The sequence below is a fragment of the Sphaeramia orbicularis genome, chromosome 16 (assembly GCF_902148855.1).
Source record: "Sphaeramia orbicularis chromosome 16, fSphaOr1.1, whole genome shotgun sequence".
Classification (NCBI taxonomy): domain Eukaryota; kingdom Metazoa; phylum Chordata; class Actinopteri; order Kurtiformes; family Apogonidae; genus Sphaeramia; species Sphaeramia orbicularis.
In genome coordinates, this window is record NC_043972.1 from 27612371 (window position 1) to 27629521 (window position 17151).

A 17151-nucleotide genomic window follows, 5' to 3' on the forward strand; every position below is an offset into this window, starting at 1 on the left:
TTTTAGTGTAAAAAAAAAGTTAAATTACACAAAATGTTAACATTTACAGACTAGCCTTTTACAACAAATGTGAAAAACCTGAACAAATATGAACAACCTGAAATGTCTTAAGAGATTAAGAGTAATGTACCAATATTCTGTCTGTTTATTAAAGTTTTTGTGCATTTGTAGATCCACTGTGATCTCTACATTGAACGAACATGTAAAAATGAAAAGCTGAGACCAAATAATGGCATCAATTGGTTAAAATTGCACCTTTTTTCTTAATGAACTTCATTTTGGGTCATGCATGGTTTCATGTTTTTCCATATTTATTTAAAAGATAGTTTGTAGATGTAGAAATTTTGATCATATAGATTACTTTTTCACTCTAAAACATAGAAATTAGACATATAAATTTGGAATTGATATTATTTATGTATTATTATGTTATTATTTTAATGATCTGGCCCACCGCAGGTCATATTGGGCTGTATGTGGCCCCTGAAACTAACATGAGTTGACACCCCTGCTCTAGAAACTCAAAATCACGTTTGCATTAATGTTAGCACCCCCCTTGTCATGCATAAAAATAAGATGGTTTTCCAGACAAAGGGACACAAATATTCATTATATAAAATAATATAGTGAGATATTAGAGGGAAGTGTTGAGAGACAATAATAGAGAGGTGCACATGAAAAAGAAACTCGGGGAAAGCGTTGAAATTTTGCAGCTACTGGTGTTAGTTGAGTGGAGAGAAATGAAGGTTGAGGACAGAGTTATAGAAGGCAACAAGAGGGGGAGGTGGAAAATAGAAAAGATATGAAGGAAACAGAAAAGTGAGTGGTTAGAAGCCAAGACATAGTGAATGAAATGATAGAGTTGGCACCAGGGAGCAAAGGTAGAGAAGGGACTGATGATTTGGAGAAAGAGTTCAGCAAAGGCCTAGGATCCAATCAAAAGATTGTTTTGACTCTGTTTTTAATTTCACCTAAAATATGTTTCAATAGTCACTTGCTCGTAGCTTAGCATCAACCGTGTCTTTGAATGGGTACTCGTTTGAGCAAAACACTTCCCTGTGGCCCCCCATGAACTGTACGCAGTAGCTTGGGGAACCAAGGCTTCACTATGGCAACACATGAAGAATGATTTAGGTTCTTCTTTGCCGTAGATTCAGTTTAGAGCAAGGACATGTGATTGTTTGACTTTATTTAATGATGTAATTCATTACTGAGAGGGAATTGCAGCTGTCAGATGTATTATGAAGTGATATATCAGTCTTTTGCTTTAACTGGAATGTGTTACTCAAGAATAATGATTGGTGAAACTCTAAAGAGTAATCTCTAAGTTTATACTTCTTCCGACTCCTTGTCGACCATGCAAAATTCAGATTTGCACGTACTTGAAGATAGACTCTGTACATTTAAATGTTATTTTGTTTTTGTCCTAATTGCTTCGTTTTGTTTATTTTGTTTCTTTGCATGTTCTAAATAAATAAATAAATGAATAAATAAATAAATCTCACCTTACTGCTAACGAAACCATTCTGCTTTCATAAGAATAAATAAAATTAAAAATAAGTTAGAATATTACTTTAGGACGAAAACTGAAAGTATTCTTTTTGCCTCTTAAACGTTGACCACAACAATATTTAGTAAATTTGTATTGTAGAGAAAAAACAAAACAAAAATCATAAAAACAGTGTGCTTTTGACAGGCAGCGTTTGTTGATTTTGTCCTAATTTGCTTCGTTTTGTTTTATTTTGTTTCTTTGCATGTTCTAAATAAATAAATAAATAAATAAATCTCACCTTACTGCTAATGAAACCATTCTGTTTTCATAAGAATAAATAAAAATTAAAAATAAGTTAGAATATTACTTTAGGACGAAAACTGAAAGTATTTCTTTTGCCTCTTAAAGTTCTGACCACTAAAATATTTAGTAAATTTGTACTGTAGAGAAAAACAAAACAAAACAAAATCATAAAAACAGTGTGCTTTTGACAGGCAGTGTTTGTTGATTTTGCCCTAATTTGCTTCATTTGTTTTATTTGTTTCCTTGAATATTCTAAATAAATAAATAAATGAATAAATCTCACCTTACTGCTAACAAAACCATTCTGTTTTCATAAGAATAAATAAAATTAAAAATAAGTTAGAATATTACTTTAGGATGAAAACTGAAAGTATTCTTTTTGCCTCTTAAACTTTTGACCACAACAATATTTAGTAAATTTGTATTGTAGAGAAAACAAAACAAAAATCATAAAAACAGTGTGCTTTTGACAGGCAGCGTTGTTGATTTTCGGGTAGAGTTCTGTTTCAAAGCTTTAAAAATGTAGCAGGACACAAATCAAAATGCCAAGGGAAGTATTGGCTGTATCCATCATAAATATGTGATGCATTACAACTTCACATGATAACTGAAGTACACACTAATTCTCCAAAGAAATAAAATATGGATAAGAACCGGTGCGGTCGGTAAGGGTAGAATGAAAGGTAGACAAACAGTGAATTTTACCAACTGTGTGAGGGTCTGTGATGGCGATGTTTACAACATTCAAGCAAGAAACCTACTCAAAAACCAACTTATCGCATGCACATGTAATAATGTATGGTCACGCTTGATTAAAAGCACATACAGAAGTGTTTCTCAAGTGCACACAGTGATACAAACATAAGGTAGGCAGAGACAAAGTTATTTTTCCACACTCACAAAAAAAAACACTTAACAGTTGCTAAGTGTGCACATTTGTTGCGAAGGCATAAACAGACACCTAACGTTCTTCCCCCCGAAACGAACACACAAGCACTAGAACTTTCTCAAAAACACAAAACTCGTAAATACTCATGAAACCTCTAACAAATGCATAAAAACCTGCATGTGTCAACCTCTTCACAGTCTCATGCATATATGTATAACATTTCGCACATGAGCACATGTGCAGTATGGCTGTCTGCCTCCCACATGCTGTGTTTGTGACGCATAGGAAAAGTCATTAGGCCTGTACTTCCTCTCCAAACAGAAGAGAAAGAAGAAAAGACCATCTTACATGAAACACGCAGGAAATGTGTGGGTGACTGCCTGGTTGTGAAGGCTGTGTGTGAATGTATTTGTGTGCATGTGCATGTGTGTGTCATGTGTCAGTTGTGAATTTTGTAGCTGCACACACACACACATACCCATATGCACATGTATGCCTCTAGGGCTGGTCACCAGTGTCCTGTAATTGCTTGCCTTTGATTGCTTTGACTGAGTAGACTACAGCTACAATTACAGCCAATTAAATAACACAGCTAAGGGTCAGCAGACAAAGTTGCATACCGTGATCTTGTTGTCTAAAGTGTATCCCCTAATTTCCTGACTAAGAATCAAATACTTTACATTAAATTAGCCGCTACCCACAATAATTACATGTAATTTTGCGTCTTAATACAAAAGTTCTAATTTTAAGTGTTGTTTCGATTGCTTAAACGTCTTACAAAACAGTTCTTCCATTACACACAAATCTCGCTATCTCGCTTTTAATTCGTGTGTAATCTTCTCTGTGTGTTTTTCAAAGTAATAAACAAGACAAAAATATTACAACCGACTCTTATATGGCTTCAACTCTTGCCCACAAGTTCATTTCTCTCTACACAAAGATACAACTGTTTACAGTGCTTCTGCTTTTTAATGAACTGTATGGCTCAACTTGTGTAACTAATCACTTGACATATCAGGGTGTGTGTGTGTGTATGTGTGTGTGTGTGTTTCCCATGTGTATTGCAGAAGCTGTAATTTCACATTACATCCCAACCTCACAGAATACTTCTTTGTGTTATTCTAACCGTGGTGTGGGTGCATATTTACTGCATCCTCTGTCAACCTCAACAGACTGTGGTAAGCATGTGGCTATATACGGTAAATGTACTGTATGCTGTGTGAAGGTGTGTAGGTGTGTTTATGTATAGGTGGTTTGCATTTGTTTTCCCAAAAGCAGGTCAAATAAATGATCCGCTGCGACAATTAGTAAAAACAATGACATTCAAGAAGGATAGATGAATTGACCCAGATATAAAAGTTGATAGAAATTTCACAACCATAAAGAAATGAAGAGAGTAAGCGGAAGAGTTGGGGCGAATCCTGGGTTTGGACATCTGCTAAACCTTCAGGAAACTCAATCATCTTATGGCTGATGGTGGAAGTCGTACAGTACCTGCACTAAATCATGTCAACACACACAAATAAACACACACCACACACTCTGCCATCAGGGGAAATAGGTGAAGGACAGCTTTTCTGACTTCATGAAAAATCCACATAAACACACACACACACCACACACTCACACACACATCAGTGGATTAATTTGGACATCTCTGCCCGTCTCTGCCATGAACATCTGTCACCTCAGCAGGGTCCAAACTGCTAATAAACATGAAAACACATCATCATGCGCACACGCACACACACGCATTTATTACCCGCCCTGTCTCTCACACTTTCACGTGTAAGCGCAAACACACCCCTTCTTCAGTCAAAATAGAAACCAAGCTCCATGTGTTATGGGTTCAGTGTTTTATCACAGTCTGCCTCCATACACACCTGCGCCAACACCCACCTAGCGCAGCGAAGGTTTCCTCTACGGTTGTTGTCTACTGTCTCTACAGTACGAGACAGAAATATCTATATTCATACAGAAGATTCTAATTTAAACAAATTTGTATGCGGTAAGAAACTGCGTTATTATGCTCAGAGATCTAAGACACCTGTTGCCCTTAAGACTCCCTGGGGCATAACTTTTTTTTTTCATTGCTAACAGCAAACAGTCTCTGACATGTTGTTTTTTTTGGCACATGAAAAAAGGAAGAAAGTCTCTCAGTGCAAGGTTCACCTCTGAATATTCCACACAGGCCTGGAAATCCCCCTGCACTGCACACATTCAGCTTTGCAGGGGTTACTAACTGTAATCTTTACCCTCTGAGCTTTGCAAGTAAGAACATTTCACCTCAAACAGACACATTTTTTTGCTTTCATGTTATAATTTAAAGACAGCTTTTAAGAAATACAGCTCTGCTGCGATGTGCATATGTGGGACACTTTCCATGTTTTGTGCACCTACTAGTTTTATTCATACTTTTAATTTTACAATGATACAGTTGGTGGTTTTTGACAATCATATGTTCCACATTGCTACTAAGTGATATTAAGGAGCGATATTTGCTTTTTTAAATGGAATTATGCATTTTAAAACATTTCCCTGTGGGTCTACATAAACTGTAAATGCTATGCTTGGGTCTGAATTCTCATTAATTCAACTCCACAGGTCCTCTTCAACCCTATTTCTGAGTAATGACACCAGAAAGGTCATTTTGGAGAGCTGGCCCTTTAAATGCAAATGAGCCACTTCATGCCCCACCCCCTCCAGGTTGTTGACGTGCTGCTCTGTCCCATTCAATCGACAACTAAGGGCACTTTCACACAGCGTTCTCCAGTCCGTACTGTACTTGGATATGTTCACACCTTTTTCGCAGATGTTGCGTTCACAAGCACATACCGTAGCCTGTGACCGAGTACGAATGGGTGTTACAGGGCCGAAACAGTAGGTGGCGATGTGGAAGGATTCTGTAGCTATTCAACAAACGCAGAAGTTAGAAGAAGACAAACCCTTACCTATCTGTTAGCCTTTTTTTTTTTTATACTTTATTTTTAACAGATTTTACATTTTTTAACAAACAGACAGTAAAACAAAAAAGTAAAGACATACGAAACAAGAGACGTCAACTAGTACAGACAGGACAGTGTCAAAAATTAAAGAATAACGATAAATATGTGGGTCAATGAGTCACACTGTTATCCCATCATAAGAGGGTTGAGTTCGTTTGGGTATTGTCCTGTTTCATCTGTTAGCCTGTTTGAGGCAAAGAGAAGCGGAGTGACCGTCATTGTCCCTGATATATCACCGAGTGGTTCGGTAGATATGGCGAGCCCGGGCTACGCGGATCTGAGGTTTTTTCAGGAGACAACAGGGGCGCCATCTATGGTCTTGTGGTGTTTAACCTACTTCCATTGTCGGAAATGTGATTAGGTCACTACCAGTCTCGGGCATGGATCGCATTCACACGGCGACATTCCGTGCTGGAGTACAGGCAGTCTGGACCCAGGACTATCTTCTCAACTGGACTCGAGCACGGAACGGTTGCACTGACATCAATAAAATTAAGCAGACTTTGGGGTCCAGTGTACTCGGATACAAACTTGAATACGCTGTGTGAAAACAGCCTAAACAGTTTAGGTAATCAGCTGAAGTTTGGACATATTTTCAGTTTTTACTACAACTGCTGCTGCTGACAAACAATTATGGCGTACTCAGAGAAATGTTCGTTGGAAGTCTTGACCTTATATGTGCAAATGTCATGACGTAGCTAGTTATAGACATAACAAAATAAGCAGGAATTAAAACAGGTTGTAGAAATCCACTCAGTTTTTGCCAAAAATGAATATAAAGATAGCTTTACAGCACCTGGAGGGTTCAAATTCAAACTTTATGAACTATTAGAGTCCAAATACACAAATAAATGAACCAAAGACTAATAAAAGTGGGTTTAGTAAAATATGACCCCTTTAAGTGGCACACTACTATTAAGGTGAAAGGATAATTTATTCAATATTTTACACTAGTGGAGCAGATAAAATGCAATGAAGGTCAAGCCTAAAACAGAATGAAAACTTAAAATTCAGGTGAGGTTATGGAAGATCATTTGCTCCATGTTTCATCCTCTTCACTTTCAAAGTGATATTGATTTTGCAGGTTTATGAAATCAACAGCTTGACATTTCCTACTCATGAGTGACATACGAGCAGAATACTGTGAAAACTGCAAACTGTGTTCATAACTAAAAGAATGTGGTGAGGAAGGGAAGCATGGGTAAAATAGCTATCTTCATGTAATGGGTAATTTTAATATTCTTTCTTGCCCAAATTGTGTTAATTACCTTGCATGTGTGTTACAATCTGTCCCTGATGCAAAAGCTTGGTTGAAAAAAGAGACCTAATACAATATAATGGAACCAGTGTAGATAATTATGAGACATTTCTCCAAAATACTACTAAAATTACAGAAATATTAATTTTATGCCGCCTGCCTGTTTTCATACATCTTATATTAGAATCTAATTATATCATAGAAACAGCACACATTTACAGTATTTTAAAGGTTACTAGTGTGCATTGCCAATAAACACACATTAGCTTAGTGGCTTACCTGAGCAATCTAATTTCCCTCCACATTATCATTGTAGTGGTCGTGAGCCAGTGAGGATTCCTCCAGTGTTAATTAAACCGTCTGTCTTGGAGAGAATTAAGGTCATGATCTCCCAGACCTCACCACTCCCACACTCCCTGAAAAGAAAAGAGAGAAGAAAAGAGACTTAATGAAGGAATAAAAGGATGAAATGACTTAATGAACCGCCTAACGAGGCCTGCGGCCGTTTAATAAGGGCTTATTAAAGCTTAATTAGAGCAATAATCCAGCTTGTTGGGAGTCATTCAGTGTTGACTTGAGCTTGATTGTGTTTTTATGGCAACTGGATAAACAAGGAAGCATTGTCATTCCGCAGGAAGGAAGACAATAAGTATGTGTGTGTGTTTGTGTGTGTGTGTGTGTCTACAAAAAAGGATCTCAATAATGATCAGACTTCCGAGAGATGAGACCTTAATGTGACCTTTCAATCACACAAAGGCCATGCAGTCTATCAGCCATTCAAGAGTTTAATCTTCAGCCACATACCTCTTGAATACTCAGCTTCACAGCTTAGCCCAAAATACACCTAAACCAAAATATAATGAAGGCATGTGACTGCGTGGAAGTAGCTCTTGTCTCAACACTTCTCAAAGGTAATTAGGTATGGCTCTGAGATGATGCCTTCACATTCCTGCATGAAGGCTGACGCTCCTCTCACCGTACGGAGCTATATGTGGCACGTGGAAAAACAAATTCCTCACTTCTCGAAGCAGAAGTTGCTTCATGGAGTTCAGTAAATGAGTCATGTGGTATCACTAAAATGACTCACGTGAATTAAAACAGAATAAACACTCTTTCCACTATAGACTCAGCATGATGCACTCGTGTCACACCACCAAGCTATATAATGCCTTAGGATACAGCTAAAGACAGGATGAGGTATACAGAACACCTCAGGCATCACATTTTCATTATTCAGACGGTGACGACATCACCCCTTAGAGGACTGAGTCAATCTCATGTATGTTGGATCCCACCGGTAGATGTAGATGCCAACTAAACTGTCAGACAATGCCTTTCTGTGTTGCATCTTAATGATTCATTTTATATCCATGAGTCAGACTGTAAATGCCCCCAGGCGCTTCAGTGTGGTTAGTAATATCCCATGGTCTCAACAATGACAGGCGGAACTCATTCTCCTTCCTGATCCGGGGTAAACCCACATGAACCCAGACATACAGTGAGTTCAAGAAATTCTAATTTATACAGATTAGTATGGAGCTCATCCTGTGATCACATGTACAAACACATTCACAAGAAAGAATCTAACCTAGAAAGCAATGTTCTGTCAGTCTTCGAATGCAATCTGAATTTTAGACAAAACAGGTTTATTAACCCTTGGGGGTCCACCGTCACGGCCCCATGACTCAATCACATGACATTTTCAACATATCGTAGAGTCGGAGGTCGGTCACACAGACCACTGGGGCAATTGCATATGAAAGTGCGGACTTGAAACGCACTCCCACTTTTATTTGATGTTTATAGAGCAAATACAACTGGAGATATGATGTTTTGAACCCAGAGCAAACAAACATGAGTAAAAGGATGAAAATGAGGTGGGGGGGTGTTATATTTCTGACCATACCTTCAACATTTTTTGTCCCTTTTCAAAACCGGAAAAATAGAATAGAATAGAATAGAATAGAATAGAATAGAATAGAACTGCCTTTTTTGTCATTTGACAGCACAGCACAATGTACAGTATATCAAACGAAACTGAGTTGGATGTTAGGGACATGTTAGGGACAAAACTGTCTGAATCTGCGGATTCTAATCCACAGACTGCATTAGCATTACAGGTAAGGGTGAGAGTGACCCCCACCTGAACCGAATGCGGAAACTGGGAGGACCGGAGTTGGGGGCGGGGGGGGCACCTATGTAAAGATATGCTTTTAGGTCAAATATTTGAGTATAGTTTTAATTTATTACAATCTTGATTTTATATACCTAATATTTGGAACCAATATTCACTTTTAAAGTCTTTGAAAAGGTTCGTTAAGCATCTTTGTGTTATTTATGCAATACATTATATACATTTTTCAAATCAGATTTTATATTTTTTGTGTGTTTTTTGGCCTTTTTTGTTGATATAGTAGGGTAAAATGAAAAAAATAATAGGCAGATAGATGAAGTTGTGCTGAAAAAAACAAACAAACAAACGTGGGTATAGGAAACATTTCTTTATATATAAAGGCAAAATCAAAAGTACTCAAAAACAGCCAAAATAGGCTCAGACCCCTAAGGGTTAAGTTAATGTTTTTCAATGTATGTATGTATGTATGTATGTATGGGTGGTGAAGTGAGACTAGAAATGGTGAATTCCTGCCCCTTTCCATGTTCTATATGGAATATAACTTCAGATAAAAAAAAAAAAAAAATAGTAAGAGCAGTCAATAGTGAGAGGTCCTGTTTTAACTGTGCCACCATTTACGTATATGATATTTATCAATTCAAGAAATTATTTTATAAGTCAAGACAGTTGCAGTTTGCTGTGAAAATAATACAGTAATATAGTTCTGTTTGAAATGACTCAGTGGACTGCATCTTGGGCAAGACGACCTTCTAGCCTCACAGCAAGAAGGTCCTGGGTTCGATTCCAACCATGGAGTGTGGAGTTTCATTTCATCGATTCCAACCATGGAGTGTGGAGTTTCATGTTCTCCCCGCGTCTGCGTGGGTTCTCTCCGGGTACTCCGGCTTCCTCCCACCATCCAAAGACACGCACTGAGAGGTTAATTGATTAATCTAAACTACTCATAAGGGTGAATGCGAGAGTGATTCTGTTCGTCTTTATATGTCAGCCTTGCGATGAGCTGGCGACTCGTCCAGTGTGTACCCCACCTTCACCCATAGGTAGCTGGGATAGGCTCCAACACCCCCCACAACCCTAGTGAGGATAAAGTGGGTTCAGAAGATGAATGAATAACTCCATCTTTCTCATCATGAAATACAAAAACACCAAAAACTGCCATTATCTGAGCACATTCCACCTCTTTTTCTAAGAATAGTGTGGAAAAAGTACTAAAAGAGCTGGAAATCACTACAACTCCAGTCATGTTGAAGCTGCAGAAACATCTTGAGCGACTCTGAACAGACTGTGAAGATACACTGATTGATTCTTGAGTGGTTTTATAACAGCGACATCAAGTGTGTAAATAATAGCAGAATCGACAGCAACTGGAAGGGGCTGGAATTGTCTTGTGTAAACACTTAGCTTTACTTTTCAGACAATAAAAATAATACTAGGGATTGTTTTGTTTTCCAAGAATCTTATGGTGAAACATCTGAAGTATCTAAGTGAGAAAACTGCACTTAAGAAAACAAAAATAAGGGATAAAACAATAAATTACTCATGCACCTTCTATAGTTGTGTGTATGAGCATGCGTGTGTCATTTACGTACATTTTCCGTGCAGCACATCTACCACAAAAACACCTGCCTCTACCCTCTTCCTCTCCCTTTCCCTTGCCTCTTTCTTTAGGAAACTGCTGACGAACACATACCTTTCTAGTGCTACGGTCATCATTTCCCACCGCACTGTCACTTTTAGCGCTCTAATCCACCAGAGGAATTCTGCAAACCACTGATGTAAGATGGTTAGCATTACCACAACCAATAGGATTTCATTCATTTTTGCCTGTAGCACTTTAGCTTTTACTTTGACACAGTTGAACAGTTGAATGATTCCCTCCAGCACTCATGGCCGATGAGTCCCTGCCTCCGAGCTTCACTAATCTACTTCCCAAATTAAAACCATTTGGAGTGGAAGAGGTTCAATTCTGCAGTTAGATCAAAACAGGATGCGTTTAAGTTCCCCTCTGTGGTTCTGATTATCAGCCTGCTTTTGACCTTCTCATTTCCCTTTTTTTTTAAAACCAGTTTCAAGTATTACATTGTGCTTCCAATGTCTGGGAATTATGTCATTTAGCCCTATGGCTGTCTGAGGTCACACTCCAGAGGGCTATTAACCGATTTTAGACATTACAGTGTAGATACACTTAAGACATGGCAGGAAAAATGTGTGACAGCATTTCATGAGGAAGGTTTGAAGCCTTATAGTCACAGTTCATGGACTGTGTCTTTGGCAAGTCTGCAGCTCTTCTAAGACACTTCTATTGCTTCCATTTATTTCCAGAACGCCAAACAGCTGACGAGTCTTGCAGAAGGGCCAATAATCTCCTTTGCTGTCATTTTCTCTTCCAGACATATGTCAATTTTATGTCAGAGGATTTGGGGTGCCAGTTATTGTTCCGCAGCATGAGAATGATGTCAACTTTCCTACAGGGTCTTTTCTGTGAGATGTAGACAGCAAAGCAGCTGACAATTCCTGCAAAGATGCCAACACATCACATCATTTACAAAACCACCCCACTGCTCCTCAGCTCTGTCAGTTGCACACTAGAGAGTTATAGGGGGAAAAGAATGATGTCATCTTTCCAAAGGGGCCTTAAATCTCAAAGTCTTTATGCAAGAGTGCTGAGCTCTCAGAGATGATGATGATGATGTCGGCGGTGAGAGTGGTGGTGATGGTCAGTGCAGTGGTCATGTGTTGATGGCGATGATGATGCAATCTGCCTTTTAAAGTTTAACAACATGCTCAGCTCACTACTTCTCTTGGAATGCATACTGCTGGTAGTTTTACCCCATTTTAATCAATAACCCTTAATGTGTGGAGGCAAGTAAATCTTAACGTCTGTATTGTAGCTATTAGCATTGATACCATTAATGTACACAGATTGGAAAGACATTGGCTCAGCTTCCCTTTGTGATTAAGACGAAAAACATTTTATTACACCATTGCATAAATTTGCAGTCGTAAAAAAAGAAAAATAAAGTAAAAAAAACAGTCATGTACCAAGGTCACACATGTATGATGTGTTCATCTACAGAAACATAAAAACATCTAGTCTAGAAAATATTTATTATATGGTTTAAGGACATGAGATTTAAGAATGATGTAATGACTGATGGAGTGTTACACTGAAAAATATGAAGTTTTATCTTGTTTTTAGAAGAAAGAGATACTTCTTCAAATAAGCAGCAGCAATCGTCCTTGACATTTTCTACTTTCACTCCTGTCTGTTACTTAAAAAACCACAAGTTAAAGAAATCTGCTTTTGAACTGCTCGACCAATAAGACTAAATTAATGACATATGTAGAGAAGGAGTTCATATCTCACTGCTAAAAAGTCAGCTATGCTGGAATTGCACTAGGTCTAACCAAGGTTATAATAGTTTTGGATTTTTCATTATAGTTTAGTTTTATTTAGTTTTGACTTTTTTTTCTCTAATTCAGTTAGTTTTAATTCGTTTTTAGAGCAGGCTTGCTAGTTTTTATTAGTTTTTTTTTTCTAAATGCTTAGTTCTAGTTTAGTTATAGTATTAATTTTAGTTTTGTCGTACCTTTTATCTTCTTCACCGTCGTATTCAAACTAATCCCAAACAGGACTCTGCTGCTTTCTCCCAACTTTAGTCTCTATGTTTCCAGGTAGAGTAGGGACGAGAAGACGAGTCTAAACGACAAGTGACGAGAAGTGATGGACCGTGAAGTTCCGTATGGTGCCGCTAGCTAAAATTGCTAGAGCGAAATAAATCAATTTTGTATCAATCCAACATTGGCAAAGATGAAAACGAAGGGAATTTTATCCATAATTTTTATACGTTTTAGTTCGTTTTGTAAGCACACAATACAGTTTGATTTAGTTATCATTTTTTTTCTTTTAATTATAGGTTTTATTTATTTCAGTTAACGAAAATGTTTTTTCAATTCTAGTTTTCATCATTTCATTAGTTTTCGTTAACGATAATAACCTTGGGTCTAACACAAACAAAGCACAACTTTAAGTAAAAAGCACATTTCTATAGTGAACACAGCAAAAAGCCCAAAACTAGAGTCAGACGTTCCCAAATACAGGGGTCTGTATTTTGTTTGTTTCCATTGGTTTCAGTTGTTTTCAGCAATCTCTCTCATTTCCTGCATTTTCCCAGTAACACCCTTGTGTGTTAAACTATATCTAGTTTTACACAGGGCATGATGTCATTCTGCCTGCGGGGCTTTCCCACATTCATGGCTCAGCTGATAACACATGTGGTGGAGAACTATTAAAACACATGGGTGTGTAGCGGTTTTAAACTCCTAACCCATATCAACCTTCCCTGAGAAACAGAGTGAGGAAGAAGCTGGCAGGGAAAACAGGGCCCCCTTTTCCCCAGCAGCAACCTGCAGCTTTAAAACTCATCTAGATTGTGATTACCTTGGCTGGATACAAACAGCCCAGCCCATGTTGTTGCAGGCAGGCTTCATCTGTGTCTCACTCCATAAAACCTCCAAAAAACCATTTCATAGGCATTTCTTTCACGTTACTTATTTACAAAACTGCAGTTCCTTTAAATATGCACACAGAGTTTTTAATAAGATGCTTAATTCTACATATGTGTTGCTTAACATCAGTATATTGCTGATCCAGACAGTAAAACTTCTCAACTAACGACCCAGTAAAACTTTGTTTAACTATTAAACAACGCTGTGGGCCAAAATAACTCCAAGTTGAATAGTTCAGATAATCTCTGATGTGTTATAAGATTGAACAGCTCAAACTAAGCAAAAATTTAGTCAAAAGAAAATGTCAGCTTCGTGCAGCTGTGGAAAATGAGAATAAAACTCAGGTCAGTTATATATGGAGGGAGGAAAGCACACTCTGAAACAAAATCCCCAGAGGATAAGCTCAGCTGATATGGACCCCCGAGAGGAAGTTGGACTTGTTTATAAAGGAAATGACATTGTTGGGCTTGGATCAGACAATGACCTCATGCTGACAAGATAATGGTTGAGAGAGCAAGAGAACAGTGTTTAGTTTGGTTTCAGGAGTCGCATATTCAGATGGAAAGGTGACTGAGTGCAAAATGGTTATTTTAAACCACAAAGCGGAGCCCTTATTACATTTGGTAATTGGCTTCTAATAACAAAGACAGATTTTAATTCTGTATTAGATTGGAACGCTACCTCTCTAAATTTACTCATTTAGTCTATTTAAGAGCTATTATACGATGACATATCCCCTGGCCCCCGACAAAATTGAAAAGTGGTACTTATAACTGATGTTCATTGACCTAATCCATAGCTAAAGAATTAAAAGAAAGAAAAGAAAAAAGGCACCAACCTAGATTCAACTAAACTAAATGGTAAGATCCTAATATTGGATAATTACTGCAGTGATTAATATGTTTCTGACTGACTCATTTCTTAAACAATCATCAGTTTGATAGAGAACATAAACACTGAACTGTGTTTCAATGGAAAAAGGTCATGTGGTCTGATGAGTTCAGACTGACCCTGTTCCAGAGAGTTGAAAAGAGGCAGATTAAGGGTGTATTCACACCTGAAAAGTCCTTTGGTCCACTTATTTGATTTGGATCGGATGCGGACTTTATTTTTTTCATTTGGGTCAGATCACATTCTCATTGCACTTTTTGCTAGTGGACCAAAATGCAGGAACAGAAGCATACATTTGACGAACTGCGCTGGCATTGGACAGAAAAGTTGAGGGCAGGGTGAATTAGAGACAGCTGGTATTGATGAAAATAGACGTGGTTGTCCTACATACAGTTATCATTTTCGGAATATTTATTGTATTTTTACAGACACAAATTTGCGAAAATAATGTTAATACTCAAGAAAAGCTCATTCTGAGCCAGTTTCATAATATGGGCATCTAACCAAATGTCAATGGCACATTCAATTTCCTCATTGCTCCACGTATGTCCACGGCTCATGGCTGCTGCTGTTAGCTCTGACCACCTGTAAACCTCAGCTACCTCCAGCGGCTACAGTGGCTCGTCAAGCACAAAAAGGCGTAAGACACCAGAAGTGAACCGGCCCAGAGTCCGTTTGCATTCACACCTAAAAAAAAGTCCGGACTTTCTGGAGAAACAAACTCTGGTCCGTTTTAAATGGACCAAACGAGGTAGGAGTGAATACACCCTAAGTGATTACCCATAATTCCTAGTGCCTACAGTGCAAGTCTGTGGGGGCAGTGTTATGATCTGGGGTTACTTCAGTTTGTCAGGTCTAGGTTCAGGAACATTATGTGTCTGAATAAACTGAGTGGCCAGGGTTTTTATACTGATGGATTTTTTCTTTGCTGATGACACAGGCATATTCCAAGATGACCATGCCAGGATAAATTGGCTCTAATTTTGAAAGAGTGGTTCGAGGAGAAATGAGACATCATTTTCACACATGGAATGTCCCACACAGAGTCCAAACCTGAATCCCACTGAGGATCTTTGGGGTCTGCAGTCATCCCACTCTCTCTTGGCCAACAAATAATGCATCTTTGGGCAGAAATGAATGTTCTGACATTTATTATGACATTGCATAAGCAGCATGTGGCATGAAGTATGCTACAGTGAATGCATCCCGTAAACAAAGTCACGGGCAATCCATTGAAATATTGTGTGTACAACTTTTTTTTTTTTGGCTTGGCAGTGTATAAAATAGATGGAAAACAGACAGAAGAGCAAAAAGAGCCACTTCAAGACACCACTGATAAATAGTATGAAGTTTGGCAAACAATTTTGAATGGTTTTTCAGTTAAGCTCCTGACATAAAATGATATCAGATATTCTCATCTCTATATTCTCCCTCATTATACGCTCAGAGTTTAAAAAATGATAGTGTCATATGAGGTGACAAATTTACTGCAGGTGCATGGTTTATTTTTACAGCATTTTCATGACAGTTTACAAGCAACAGACAGTAAAAACTGTTTCTGTATTACATGAGATCTGTCATTTCCAAGCTGCAGTCAAACAATGAGCACAAGAAACATAGAGATGAGAATACATATATTTAATCCACATTAGATATAAATAAAATATCAAGTGACTATAAATGAATGTCTATACAGACCATCCAACTTGAACCCTGACCCTTAAGGGATTTCCTGTAAGTAGAAATTACTAAAAAGGTAAGCAACCGATTTCTGTTTCTGAGCAATTCCGTTTTTTTTTTTTCTTTTAATGTTGCTGTTCCAAGCCTATTCACTCACACAAGGGACTATTACAACTTTCCAAAACAACATTCTGTTGCTCTGCACTTTCTACAAACTGCTCTATCACGACCTCTAATTGTCCTGGGGATTGGGACAGCATGATTGAAAATAAAAATCCTTCATGCCAAAAAAATGACTGGAGGGGTTTGGAGGAGCTGTTGGACCTCCCAAGAGCAGAGCTGGACTAAAGCCCAAAAACAAAGCTTGCTGCTGGGTTAAGGATCTTAGAATATGCCCTGGATTATGGAGCCAGGGAGCCAGAACATGCCCGGGGACAGTGGTGGAAAACTAATACTGATTTTGGCTAAAGGGAGTTACTAGGTTGTGTGAGAGGCAGTTTATTCAGTGTTGTCAGGATAATAGTAAAAAAAAAAAAAAAAAATTCAGGTCTAACGACAAAGAAGTAGAGGGAGTTAATTTACACGAACAGAATGGTCCCATCTGGCCTGATTATCATACTACATTGCTAATGCTAACTTTTAATGGTGTGATCATCTCACACACTCATTTTCACTGAATCCTTAATGCAAAATTAGCATATTAGAACAACATATTGTCTCTCACTTGCCCAAGGGCCTGATACAAGGTGGTGTCAGATTCCATTTTTGTCTCGTGCTGTCATTTGAACAGTGAATATCAGGATTCATTCAGACATTTGGCAATGACATAAAAAGATAATAATACTAAAATGAGTCCTTGGACAAGGATGTAATTTGATTTATTCGATGTTTATATATGAAATCATTCAGAAATTTCAATCAAACCACTGATGCATTGCAGAGGTGTTTTCTCCTCAGAATAAAAACAACAGTGCACATTAATGTGTATCT

The 17151-nt window shown here is 38.0% G+C and overlaps 1 long non-coding RNA gene across 2 annotated transcripts in view; it reads right to left on the minus strand.

The window, feature by feature from the left end:
• Window positions 1-17151, minus strand: part of LOC115434886 (uncharacterized) — a 137032-nt gene that overhangs the window by 24042 nt on the left and 95839 nt on the right. For both annotated transcript variants that reach the window (XR_003937606.1, XR_003937607.1), the window contains one exon: window positions 7227-7363. This is a non-coding gene — a long non-coding RNA (uncharacterized LOC115434886). The remainder of the gene's footprint in view (window positions 1-7226; window positions 7364-17151) is intronic.